The following is an 11,586-nucleotide window of genomic DNA, read 5'->3' on the forward strand; positions in this document are numbered from 1 at the left end:
GCCGGAAAAACCTTGGATCATTGTTACTCTAACTTCCGCGACGCATATAAGGCCCTGCCCCGCCCTCCTTTTGGAAAGCTGACCACGACTCCATTTTGTTGATCCCTGCCTACAGACAGAAACTAAAACAAGAAGCTCCCACGCTGAGGTCTGTCCAACGCTGGTCCGACCAAGCTGATTCCACACTCCAAGACTGCTTCCATCACGTGGACTGGGATATGTTTCGTATTGCGTCAGATCACAACATTGACAAATACGCTGATTCGGTGTGCGAGTTCATAAGAACGTGCGTTGAAGATGTCGTTCCCATAGCAACGATTAAAACATTCCCTTACCAGAAACCGTGGATTGATGGCAGCATTCACGTGAAACTGAAAGCGCGAACCACTGCTTTTACTCAGGGCAAGGTGACTGGTAACATGACCGAATACAAACAGTGCAGCTATTCCCTCCGCAAGGCTATCAAACAAGCTAAGCGTCAGTATAGAGACAAAGTAGAATCTCAATTCAACGGCTCAGACACAAGAGGTATGTGGCAGGGTCTACAGTCAATCACGGACTACAAGAAGAAAACCAGCCCAGTCACGGACCAGGATGTCTTGCTCCCAGGCAGACTAAATAACTTTTTTGCCCGCTTTGAGGACAATACAGTGCCACTGACACGGCCTGCAACGAAAACATGCGGACTCTCTTTCACTGCAGCCGAGGTGAGTAAAACATTGAAACGTGTTAACCAGCTGGCGCAAGGCTGCAGGCCCAGACGTTCCCAAGAAAGCATCCCCAGCCGCGCCTCTCAGAGCATGCGCCAGACCAGCTGGCCGGTGTGTTTACGGACATATTCAATCAATCCCTATACCAGTCTGCTGTTCCCACATGCTTCAAGAGGGCCACCATTGTTCCTGTTCCCAAGAAAGCTAAGGTAACTGAGCTAAACGACTACCGCCCAAATCAAATTTAGCACTCACTTCCGTCATCATGAAGTGCTTTGAGAGACTAGTCAAGGACCATATCACCTCCTCCCTACCTGACACCCTAAAGACCCATCCAACACCACACCACAGACGATGCAATCTCAACCACACTGGGCCCATTCCAATCAGACTGTTAAACAGCCACCACTAACATTGAGTGGCTGCTGCCAACACACTGACACTGACTCAACTCCAGCCACTTTAATAATGGGAATTGATGGGAAAATGATGTAAAATATATCACTAGCCACTTTAAACAATGCTACCTAATATAATGTTTACATACCCTACATTATTCATCTCATATGCATACGTATATACTGTACTCTATATCATCTACTGCATCCTTATGTAATACATGTATCACTAGCCACTTTAACTATGCCACTTTGTTTACATACTCATCTCATATGTATATACTGTACTCGATACCATCTACTGTATCTTGCCTATGCTGCTCTGTACCATCACTCATTCATATATCTTTATCTTTATGTACATATTCTTTATCCCCTTACACTGTGTATAAGACAGTAGTCTTGGAATTGTTAGTTAGATTACTTGTTGGTTATTACTGAATTGTCGGAACTAGAAGCACAAGCATTTCGCTACACTCGCATTAACATCTGCTAACCATGTGTATGTGACAAATAACATTTGATTTGATTTGATCATTAAAACAGGTTAATATTCCCCATCAGCAATAGACAACTATGCAGAAAGCCCTTATATTGCTGAAATAAGTTAATCAAATTTAATGATGAGAGAACAGTCAAATGAACTGAGAACTGACATGCTCTGTGTATGTCTGGTGGAATATTCTCTTAACCCTCAGAAAAGTATACATAGGAGTGTTCTTGCAACGTCTCATTAAATGTGTCTAGAACATGAATATCTTATATTCTGAGAACATGGTAACCACGTTCTGGGTAAGTTTTGTTTGACATTAAGGGAATGTTCTCCTATCTGTAATGCTAAAATAGGTTCTGAGAAAGTTTTTGCTAACATAGACTAATGTTCCCCTAACTAACAGAAAAGTGGACATTCAAACATTAGGGGAACATTTACAGGTAACATTACAAAAACGTTCCCTCTCCCTAGAATTGTTAGCTAGGTGGCTTCTCTCACTTACCCACTAACATCTCGGTCATCAACTCTGTAGAACTGGGAACTGAGTTCAACTGATCCAAACCACAACCCCAGAGGAATGCTTGACTACCAGTCCTGTACAGGATACACAGTTGTGATACAGAAACAGTGGGGTAATGTAAGCCTATGTAAAAAATCATATAAATTAAAGATGTCTCCTCAGGCATTTTAGAATAAGATATGCTTGTACTGGAGTGTTAAAAGACAGTAGCTTGTCAGTGAGTTACTCCTTTAGAGTTGGGTCTCTCTTGTCTTAGTACATCCAAGTCAAAGTCTTACTCTCAGTCTTACTCTCAGTTCAGTGTTTCCTAATACCTATTTTGGAAGCACTTTATTTCACAGTTCTAACATAATCTTTAAAAAAACATATTCAAGACATGTGAGATCAGGAGTGGGAATCTCTGAAGCTCACCACTTCTGAGGGGACAACGACAGACTCACGACCCCTAGAGACAGAGAGACTGAGGAGCAGTCATGGCAGGCAGCTAGAATTGAGCTCTCCCACAGGAGTAGAAGGAATGCCTGATGTGTGTTGCTCTCCAGTGACTGGACCAGGCAGAATTAGAGGAGTGGAGCTAGGGACTTAGAGAGAGAGAAAGCAAGAGAGAGAGAGAGAGAGAGAGAGAGAGAGAAAGAAAGAGCAGCAGCCGCAGGCCAAGGGCATTGAGTTCCAACATATTATCACTCACTTGACAGGGTCCTCTGAAAATCAGATGGGCTATTCAGAGAGACAGCAGATTTAGGGAGGGGGGGGAGTCTGTTAGTAAAATTTGGGTGGGGGGGATCTTTAACTAGAAGGATCTTTAATTAGAAAAAGTATTTATTAACAAAAGGTGAACAAATACACTATATATACAAAAGGATGTGGGCAAGGCCTCCCGAGTGGCGCAGCGGTCTAAGGCACTGCATCCCAGTGCTTGAGACGTCACTACAGACCCGGGTTCGTGTCACTACAGACCCAGGCTGTGACTGGGATAAATAACATTACATTACATTACATTTAAGTCATTTAGCAGACAAAATAAAATAGTATGTGGACACCCCTTCAAATGAGTGGATTCGGATATTTCAGCCACACGCGTTGCTGACTGGTGTATAAAATTGAGCACACACTACTGCAATCTCCATAGACAAACATTTGAAGAAGAATGGACTTACTGAAGAGCTCAGTGACTTTTGACATGGCACTGTCATAGGAAGCCACCATTCCAACAAGTAAGTTCTTAAAATTTCTGCCATGCTAGAGCTGCCCTAGTCAACTGTAAGAGCTGTTATTGTGAAGTGGAAATATCTAGGCGCAACAATGGCTCAGCCATGAAGAGGTAGGCCACACAAGCTCACAGAACGGTACCGGTGAGCATGTAGCGCATAAAAATCGCCTGTCCTTGATTGCGATACTCATTACTGAGTTCCAAACTGCCTCTGGAAGTAATGTCAGCACAATAACTGTTCATTGGAAGCCTCATGATGGGATTCCATGGCCGAGCAGGCACACACAAGGCTAAGATTACCATGCACAATGCCAAGTGTTGGCTGGAGTGGTGTAAAGCTGCCATCATTAGACTCTGGAGCAGTGGAAACGTGTTCTCTGTAGTGATGCTTTACCATCTGGCAGTCTGATGGACAAATCTGTGTTTGGTGGATGCCAGGAGAACACTACTGTAAAGTTTAGTGGAGGAGGAATAATGGTCTGGAGCTGTTTTTCACGGTTCGGGCTCGGCCCCTTAGTTCCAGTGAAGGGGAATCTTAATGCTACAGCATACATTTACATTTGAGACGATTCTGTGCTTCCAACTTTGTGGCAACAGTTTGGGGAAGGCCCTTTCCTGTTTCAGAATGACAATGCCTCTGTGCACAAAGCAAAGTCCATACAGAAATGGTTTGCCGAGATTGGGGTGGAAGAACTAGACTGGCTTTCACAGAGCCCTGACCTCAACTCCAACAAACACCTTTGGGATGAATTGGAGCGCAAACTGCGAGCCAGGCCTAATCACCTAAAATCAGTGCCGGACCTCATTAATGCTCTTGTGGCTAAATGGAAGCAAGTCCCCGCAGCAATGTTCCAACAGTTAGTGGAAAGCCTTCCCAGAAGAGTGGAGGCTGTTATAGTAGCGAATGGGGGACCAACTCCATATTAATGCCCATGATTTTGGAATGAGACATTCGATGAGCGGGTGTCCACATACTTTTGGTCATGTAGTGTACGTTTGCTTTGCAGAACTTGTTTTTGTAGCCATTTTACATCTAATTTCCTGCAATTCTACACATTTTGCCATGACTTATACCGTGTTAATATGATATCTGATTGAGAGTAATTAACTACATCAATGGGGGCCCCTTGGAGGTCAGGGAACCTGGGCATGTGGCCTGTGTGCCTGGTCAGTAATTTGGTCATGACTACAAGTTTACCTGTTATCCATAGGTTTCCACCCAATTGGCAACAGATTTTCATGCGAATATTCTAAAATCTGCATAAAAACAATATGTTAATTTTCCTACCAGAGATGTGTTTCCATCAAATTGACTTGCGGACTGGACTAAATGCTGTACGTGATGAGGTAGTGTACATAAAAATAACTTTTGCACTTAAATTCTCAGGTACCAAACACAAAATATAAGTTAAATGGGTTTCCATCGCATGATCAAATCTACGGGTCGTTTTGTCACAAAATATGTTGCCTTATATAGCGAATGTGTCCACTCTGGTCTTGGCACACTAGACATCAGCTTGCAGATACAGTGCAGGTAGGCTACCTTCATAGTAAGATTATTATGGACAAAAGAGCAAGGTCATTTTTATTTGTCAAACATCAGCCAAGCATCGATCATCATGTCACCAGAATAAGAGCCTCAATATTTATTGGAAAAGACCCACTAGGCAAAAAATGGGTTAAATCAATGTTGTTTCCACATCATTTCAACCCAAAAAATCTATGTGATGACTTTGAATCAATGTGGGAAAATGATTGGATTTGCAAGAAGTAATCAACGCAAGGGAAATTTATTTATTTTTTTCAACTCAACTTTGAACCCAAATCAGATGCAATTTTTTTGTCGATTTCACGAAATTCACGCAAGTCAACCAAATGTAAATGGAAACTAGACGTTGAACTGACGTCTGTGCCCAGATGTGAGCATAAAGTTCATTATGTGCACTTTCACAATCCTGTTAAATTCATCATAACTTTACAGTATATCTGTAGCTAAATAAACTGCATGCTTCCCAAGTAGTAGAGGGAGAACCACAAATACATGGCGTGACTCCAAATTTACCTCAATATGATGGTTATTATATCAATATTTGTGCATAATTCATTTTACCGACACAAGAAGATTCCACCTTGTCTAGCGTATTGTATTTTGTCAACCTTTGGAACGTTTACTGACTAATCTGTTTCCATCAGGCCTGCCATTTAAAAAAAATATTTGACATGTATACTTTACTCGCATAGAAAGGTTGGATGGAAATCTGGTGATGCACAACCGAGTTTTGAAATTTTACATGGTGATTTCTACTATTCTAACTCTCAACAGTTACATTTTTTTTTAAATAATCCAAGGTTCGGACATCGGTGTTCTCATAATGTATCAACATCATAATGCCCTTGGTTAAACAGGATAACTTACTAACTGAATACAGAATGTTGAATGATATAAACGGTTGAATGAGTTTAGATTTTTGAAAGACTATTGTTACACCAAAATGAGCGTCTCTTCCAGTTAATAAAGAGAGTAAAGGGAGTACTATTTGTAGTGAATGTGTTCGAAAAAATACAGTCCCAGTGAGATATAAAAGTAAACAGATAATAAATAGATAACGAATAAACCACACATTACCTTGAGTTTACTAATACTTAGGTAATAATTAATTCAATTGAAGACAATATAGTGTGGTGCTTGATTTCATTATCAGCTATACGTTGTATGACTATATAAAATAAAACAATTCATGATTGTGTATGAAGACCCAGACTTACATTGCCCATTGGTGTGGTCTCAATGTTGGAAAGTCAAAAAGGTTCATGCCCAATTACCCTCTGGTACTTCAGGGCACAGCTTCATTCTTTTAGTGATCACTGGGTTGCTCCAGCAGGTCAGAGGCCTACCTCCTTCTCCTTCACTCTGAGATGTGGAGTCTTCTCTGTGGGTCTGACCTGACTTAGCCTACGCCCTCAGACACTTCATGGCCTAGCATTAATATAAGCAACTGCTTTCAGGTTTACCCATGTCACAACCTCTGCCGAAGTCGATCCCTCTCCTTGTTCGGGCGGCGTTCGGCGGTCGACGTCACCGGTCTTTTAGCCATCGCCAATCCACTTTTCATTTTCCATTTGTTTTCTACACAGCTGGTTTCTATTCCCCAATTACATGTTAATTTGTTAACCCTCTGTTTCCCACATGTTAGTGTGTGTGTTTATTGATTGTTCATAGCGGTACTTGTCGGCTGGTTATGTTTGTCGGGTTAGGTATTTATGCCCGTTATTTTCGAGTGACTGGTATTTCTCCGCACTTTGAGTATTGTCTGTATACTGGTGCTGTCGTGGAATTAAATACCTTGTAGACTCATTTCTGCTCCCCTGCGCCTGATTCACTGCACCAGTTAACCACCGCCTGACAGAAACACACACCACGAAATGGAATCAGCAGGAGCAGGTGCCCCGGTTTTAGGGGTTAAGGAGCGCGTCCAGCAGCAGGCTGCCATGTTACAGCATCTCGGCACCGCCATGGATCGTGTCCTGCAAACTATGGATCGTTGGGAGAGAAGAGGAGTTCCTCCAGCGCCTCCACCAGCACCACCACTCACCCCTCCTTCCGAGGGGGTATAATGGGACGGCTACCGGATGTCAGGGGTTCCTACTCCAGCTGGAGCTCTACCTGGAAACCGTCCACCCGGCTCCTTCGGGCCGTGAGAGCGTGTCCGCCCTTGTCTCCTGTCTCTCAGGGAAAACTCTGGAGTGGGCCAACGCCATATGGGGGGAAGGAGAAGCGGTGCTGGACTAATAAGAGGAGTTCACCCGCCGCTTCTGGGCAGTATTCCACCTGAGGCAGGGGACGAGGAGCGCACAGGAGTTCGCATTGGACTTTCGGACCCTGGCCGCCTGCACGATGTGGAGCGACAGGGCCCTGATCGATCACTACCATTGTAGTCTGGACAACACCCTGTCGTTCTCAACTAACATCAAGGCGGTGGCCCGTTCTTGTAGGTTCATGCTCTACAACATCCGCAGAGTACGACCCTGCCTCACACAGGAAGCAGCGCAGGTCCTAATCCAGGCACTTGTCAACTCCCGTCTGGATTACTGCAACTCGCTGTTGGCTGGGCTCCCTGCCTGTGCCATTAAACCCCTACAACTCATCCAGAACGCCGCAGCCCGTCTGGTGTTCAACCTTCCCAAGTTCTCTCACGTCACCCCGCTCCTCCGCTCTCTCCACTGGCTTCCAGTGGCCATGGTGCTTGCCTACGGAGCTGTGAGGGGAACGGCACCTCAGTACCTCCAGGCTCTGATCAGGCCCTACACCCAAACAAGGGCACTGCGTTCATCCACCTCTGGCCTGCTCGCCTCCCTACCACTGAGGAAGTACAGTTCCCGCGCAGCCCAGTCAAAACTGTTCGCTGCTCTGGCCCCCCAATGGTGGAACAAACTCCCTCACCACGCCAGGACAGCGGAGTCAATCACCACCTTCCGGAGACACCTGAAACCCCACCTCTTTCAGGAATACATAGGATAGGATAAAGTAATCCTTCTCACCCCCTCCCCCCTTAAAAGATTTAGATGCACTATTGTAAAGTGGCTGTTCCACTGGATGTCTTAAGGTGAACGCACCAATTTGTAAGTCGCTCTGGATAAGAGCGTCTGCTAAATGACTTAAATGTAAATGTAAATGTAGTTTGCGCGAGGATGTCCGATGGGAGTTGGCCTGCAGGGACACCGACCCTACTTGGGCTGACAGATACTACAACAGCCCTATGCCTTACTTTGTGAGACTGCTTAATTGTAATATTATATACTACATCTCTTATCATTTTTTTTATTTGGACACTCAAACATCTGGTGAACACTACGGTTAACATTACAAAAACATTTTCTCTCCCTAGAATTGTTAGCTGGTAGAATCAAATCAAATCAAATGTTATTTGTCACATACACATGGTTAGCCAATGTTAATGCGAGTGTAGCGAAATGCTTGTGCTTCGAGTTCCGACCATGCATTAATATCTAGCAAGTAATCTAACAATTTCACAACTACCTTATACACACAAGTGTAAAGGAATTAATAAGAATATGCACATAAAAATATATGGATGAGTGATGGCCGAACGGCATAGGCAAGATGCAGTAGATGGTATAAAGTACAGAATATACATATGAGGTGAGTAGTGCAGGGTATGTTAACATTATATAAAGTGGCTAGTGATACATTTATTACATCCAATTTTTTATTATTAAAGTGGCTAGAGATTTGAGTCAGTATGTTGGCAGTAGCCACTCAATGTTAGTGATGGCTGTTTAACAGTCTGATAGCCTTGAGATAGAAGCTGTTTTTCAGTCTCTCGGTCCCAGCTTTGATGCACCTGTAATGACCTGGCCTTCTGGATGATAGCGGGGTGAACAAGCAGTGGCTTGGTTGGTTGTTTGTCCTTGATGATCTTTTTGGCCTTCCTGTGACATCGGGTGGTGTAGGTGTCCTGGAGGGCAGGTAGTTTGCCCCCGGTGAAGCGTTGTGCAGACTTCACTACCCTCTGGAGAGCCTTACAGTTGTGGGCAGAGCATTTGCTGTACCAGGCGGTGATACAGCCCGACAGGATGCTCTATATTGTGCATCTGTAAAAGCCAAATTTCTTCAGCCTCCTGAGGTTGAAGAGGCGCTGCTGTGCCTTCTTCACCATACTGTCTGTGTGGGTGGACCATTTCAGTTTGTCCGTGATGTGTACGCCGAGGAACTTACAATTTTACACCTTATCCACTACTGTCCCGTCGATGTGGATAGGGGGATGCTCCCTCTGCTGTTTCCTGAAGTCCACGATGATCTCCTTTGTTTTGTTGACATTGAGTGTGAGGTTATTTTCCTGACAGCTCACTCCGAGGGCCCTCACCTCCTCCCCTGTAGACCGTCTTGTCGCTGTTGTTTATCAAGCCTACCACTGGAGTGTCTTCTGCAAACTTGATGATTGAGTTGGAGGCGTGCATGGCCACGCAGTCATGGGTGAACAGGGAGTACAAGAGAGGGCTGAGAACGCACCCTTGTGGGGCCCCAGTGTTGAGGATCAGCGGGGTGGAGATGTTGTTTCCTACCCTCACCACCTGGGGGGAGCCCGTCAGGAAGTATAGGACCCAGTCGCACAGGGTGGGGTTGAGACCCAGGGTCTCGAGCTTAAAGACGAGTTTGGAGGGTACTATGGTGTTAAATGCTGAGCTGTAGTCGATGAACAACATTCTTACATACGTATTCCTCTTGTCCAGATGGGTTAGGGCAGTGTGCAGTGTGATGCGATTGCGTCGTCTGTGGACCTATTGGGGTGGTAAGCAAATTGGAGTGGGTCTAGGGTGTCAGGTAGGGTGGAGGTGATATGGTCCTTGACTAGTCTCTCAAAGCACTTCATGATGACGGAAGTGAGTGCTATGGGGCGATAGTCATTTAGCTCAGTTACCTTAGCTTTCTTGGGAACAGGAACAATGGTGGCCCTCTTGAAGCATGTGGGAACAGCAGACTGGGATAAGAATTGATTGAATATGTCTGTAAACACACCAGCCAGCTGGTCTGTGCATGCTCTGAGGATGCGGCTAAGGATGCCGTCTGGGCCGGCATCCTTGCGAGGGTTAAAACTTTTAAATGTTTTACTCACGTTGGCTACAGTGAAGGAGAGCCCGCAGGTTTTGGTAGCGGGCCGTGTCGGTGGCACTGTATTGTCCTCAAAGTAAGCAAAGAAGTTGTTTAGTTTGTCTGGGAGCAAGAAATCGTGGTCTGGTTTTCTTTTTGTAGTCTGTGATTGACTGTAGACCCTGCCACATACCTCTTGTGTCTGAGCCGTTGAATTGCGACTCTACTTTGTCTCTATACTGACGCTATAGCAACACTGTTTGTATTCAGTCATGTTTGTCGCCTTGCCCTGATTAAAAGCAGTGGTTCGCGCTTTCAGTTTTGCGAGAATGCTGCCATCAATCCACGGTTTCTGGTTGGGAAAGGTTTTAATAGTCGCTGTGGGTAGAACATCACCGATGCACTTGCTAATAAACTCGCTCAACGAATCAGCGTATTCATCAATGTTATTGTCCAATGCTATGTGGAACATATCACAGTCCACGTGATCGAAGCAATCTTGAAGCGTGGAATCCGATTGGTCGGACCAGCGTTGACCAGACCTGAGCACGGACGTTTCCTGTTTTAGTTTCTCTCTATAGGCTGGGAGCAACAAAATTGAGTTGTGGTCAGATTTTCTGATAGGAGTGTGGGGGAGGGCTTTGTATGCGTCACGGAAGTTAAGAGTAACAATGATCCAGGGTTTTGCCAGCCTGTGCCGCGCATTCAATATGCTAATAGGCCTATTTGGGAGGTGCGTAAGGATGGTAGATCTGGATACAGGAAGGAGGGTAGCGCAGCCTAAAAGTTACAACTCTTAAAAACGTTTATAATATAGTGCAATAAGGAAACTAGAATGTTTTTTTTTTTATTCTGAGAAAATAGCACCCTTAAATCAGCTTAAATCTGTCACTAACAGCCGGAAATTATGATTGATGCGCCAATGATGATGATCTGCTTCTGTGATGTACTGCTACCAATGAATGAATGAATGGATGGATGATAACTACATTTCTCAGGTCTCGTGCACGTCACACTCGCATCACGACAACTCGTATGCCTAATCGTTTTTTTGTGTAAAGGTTTGTTTATGGTTAGGCTGAAAAGGCAAAAGCGTAATGGTGGTGGACAGCCTCTGATGACAACTAATGGCAGAAGTGGATTTGTTGTTTGAGTCTTATGGAGCGTTCAGTAAAGTTGGTGGAAGTGAGTTGAAGACTGACTGGAAAATTGAGAAAAAGAGATAAAGTTGCAAATAAAGTTGAGGCTCGGTCTAATCCCACTGGGAAAGAACTGGTTGCATCAACGTTGTCTCCACGTCATTTGAACAAAAAAGTTAGAAACTGATTGGATTTGCAAAAAGTCATCAAAGTAAGGGAATTTAGTCTTATTTTCATTCAATTTATAACCTGAATCCAGTCACATCGTACTTTTTTCTTTTTTGGGGGGGTTCACGTTGAATTAACTTTATATGGCAACTTAACCAAATGTAAATCAAAACTAGACATTGAAAGGACATCTTTGCCCAGTGCTATGTTGCCTCATTCCTTGTTAGAGTTCGATTCATCGATAAGGATGCATTTTTGGGAGACCCAATTGTTGTTGCACAGATGGTGGAGGACGCACTTGGGTTAGGTGGAGGACGCACTGAGTTGAGTCGGCCAGC

Source organism: Oncorhynchus nerka, linkage group LG4 (genome assembly GCF_034236695.1).
Source record: "Oncorhynchus nerka isolate Pitt River linkage group LG4, Oner_Uvic_2.0, whole genome shotgun sequence".
Lineage (NCBI taxonomy): Eukaryota > Metazoa > Chordata > Actinopteri > Salmoniformes > Salmonidae > Oncorhynchus > Oncorhynchus nerka.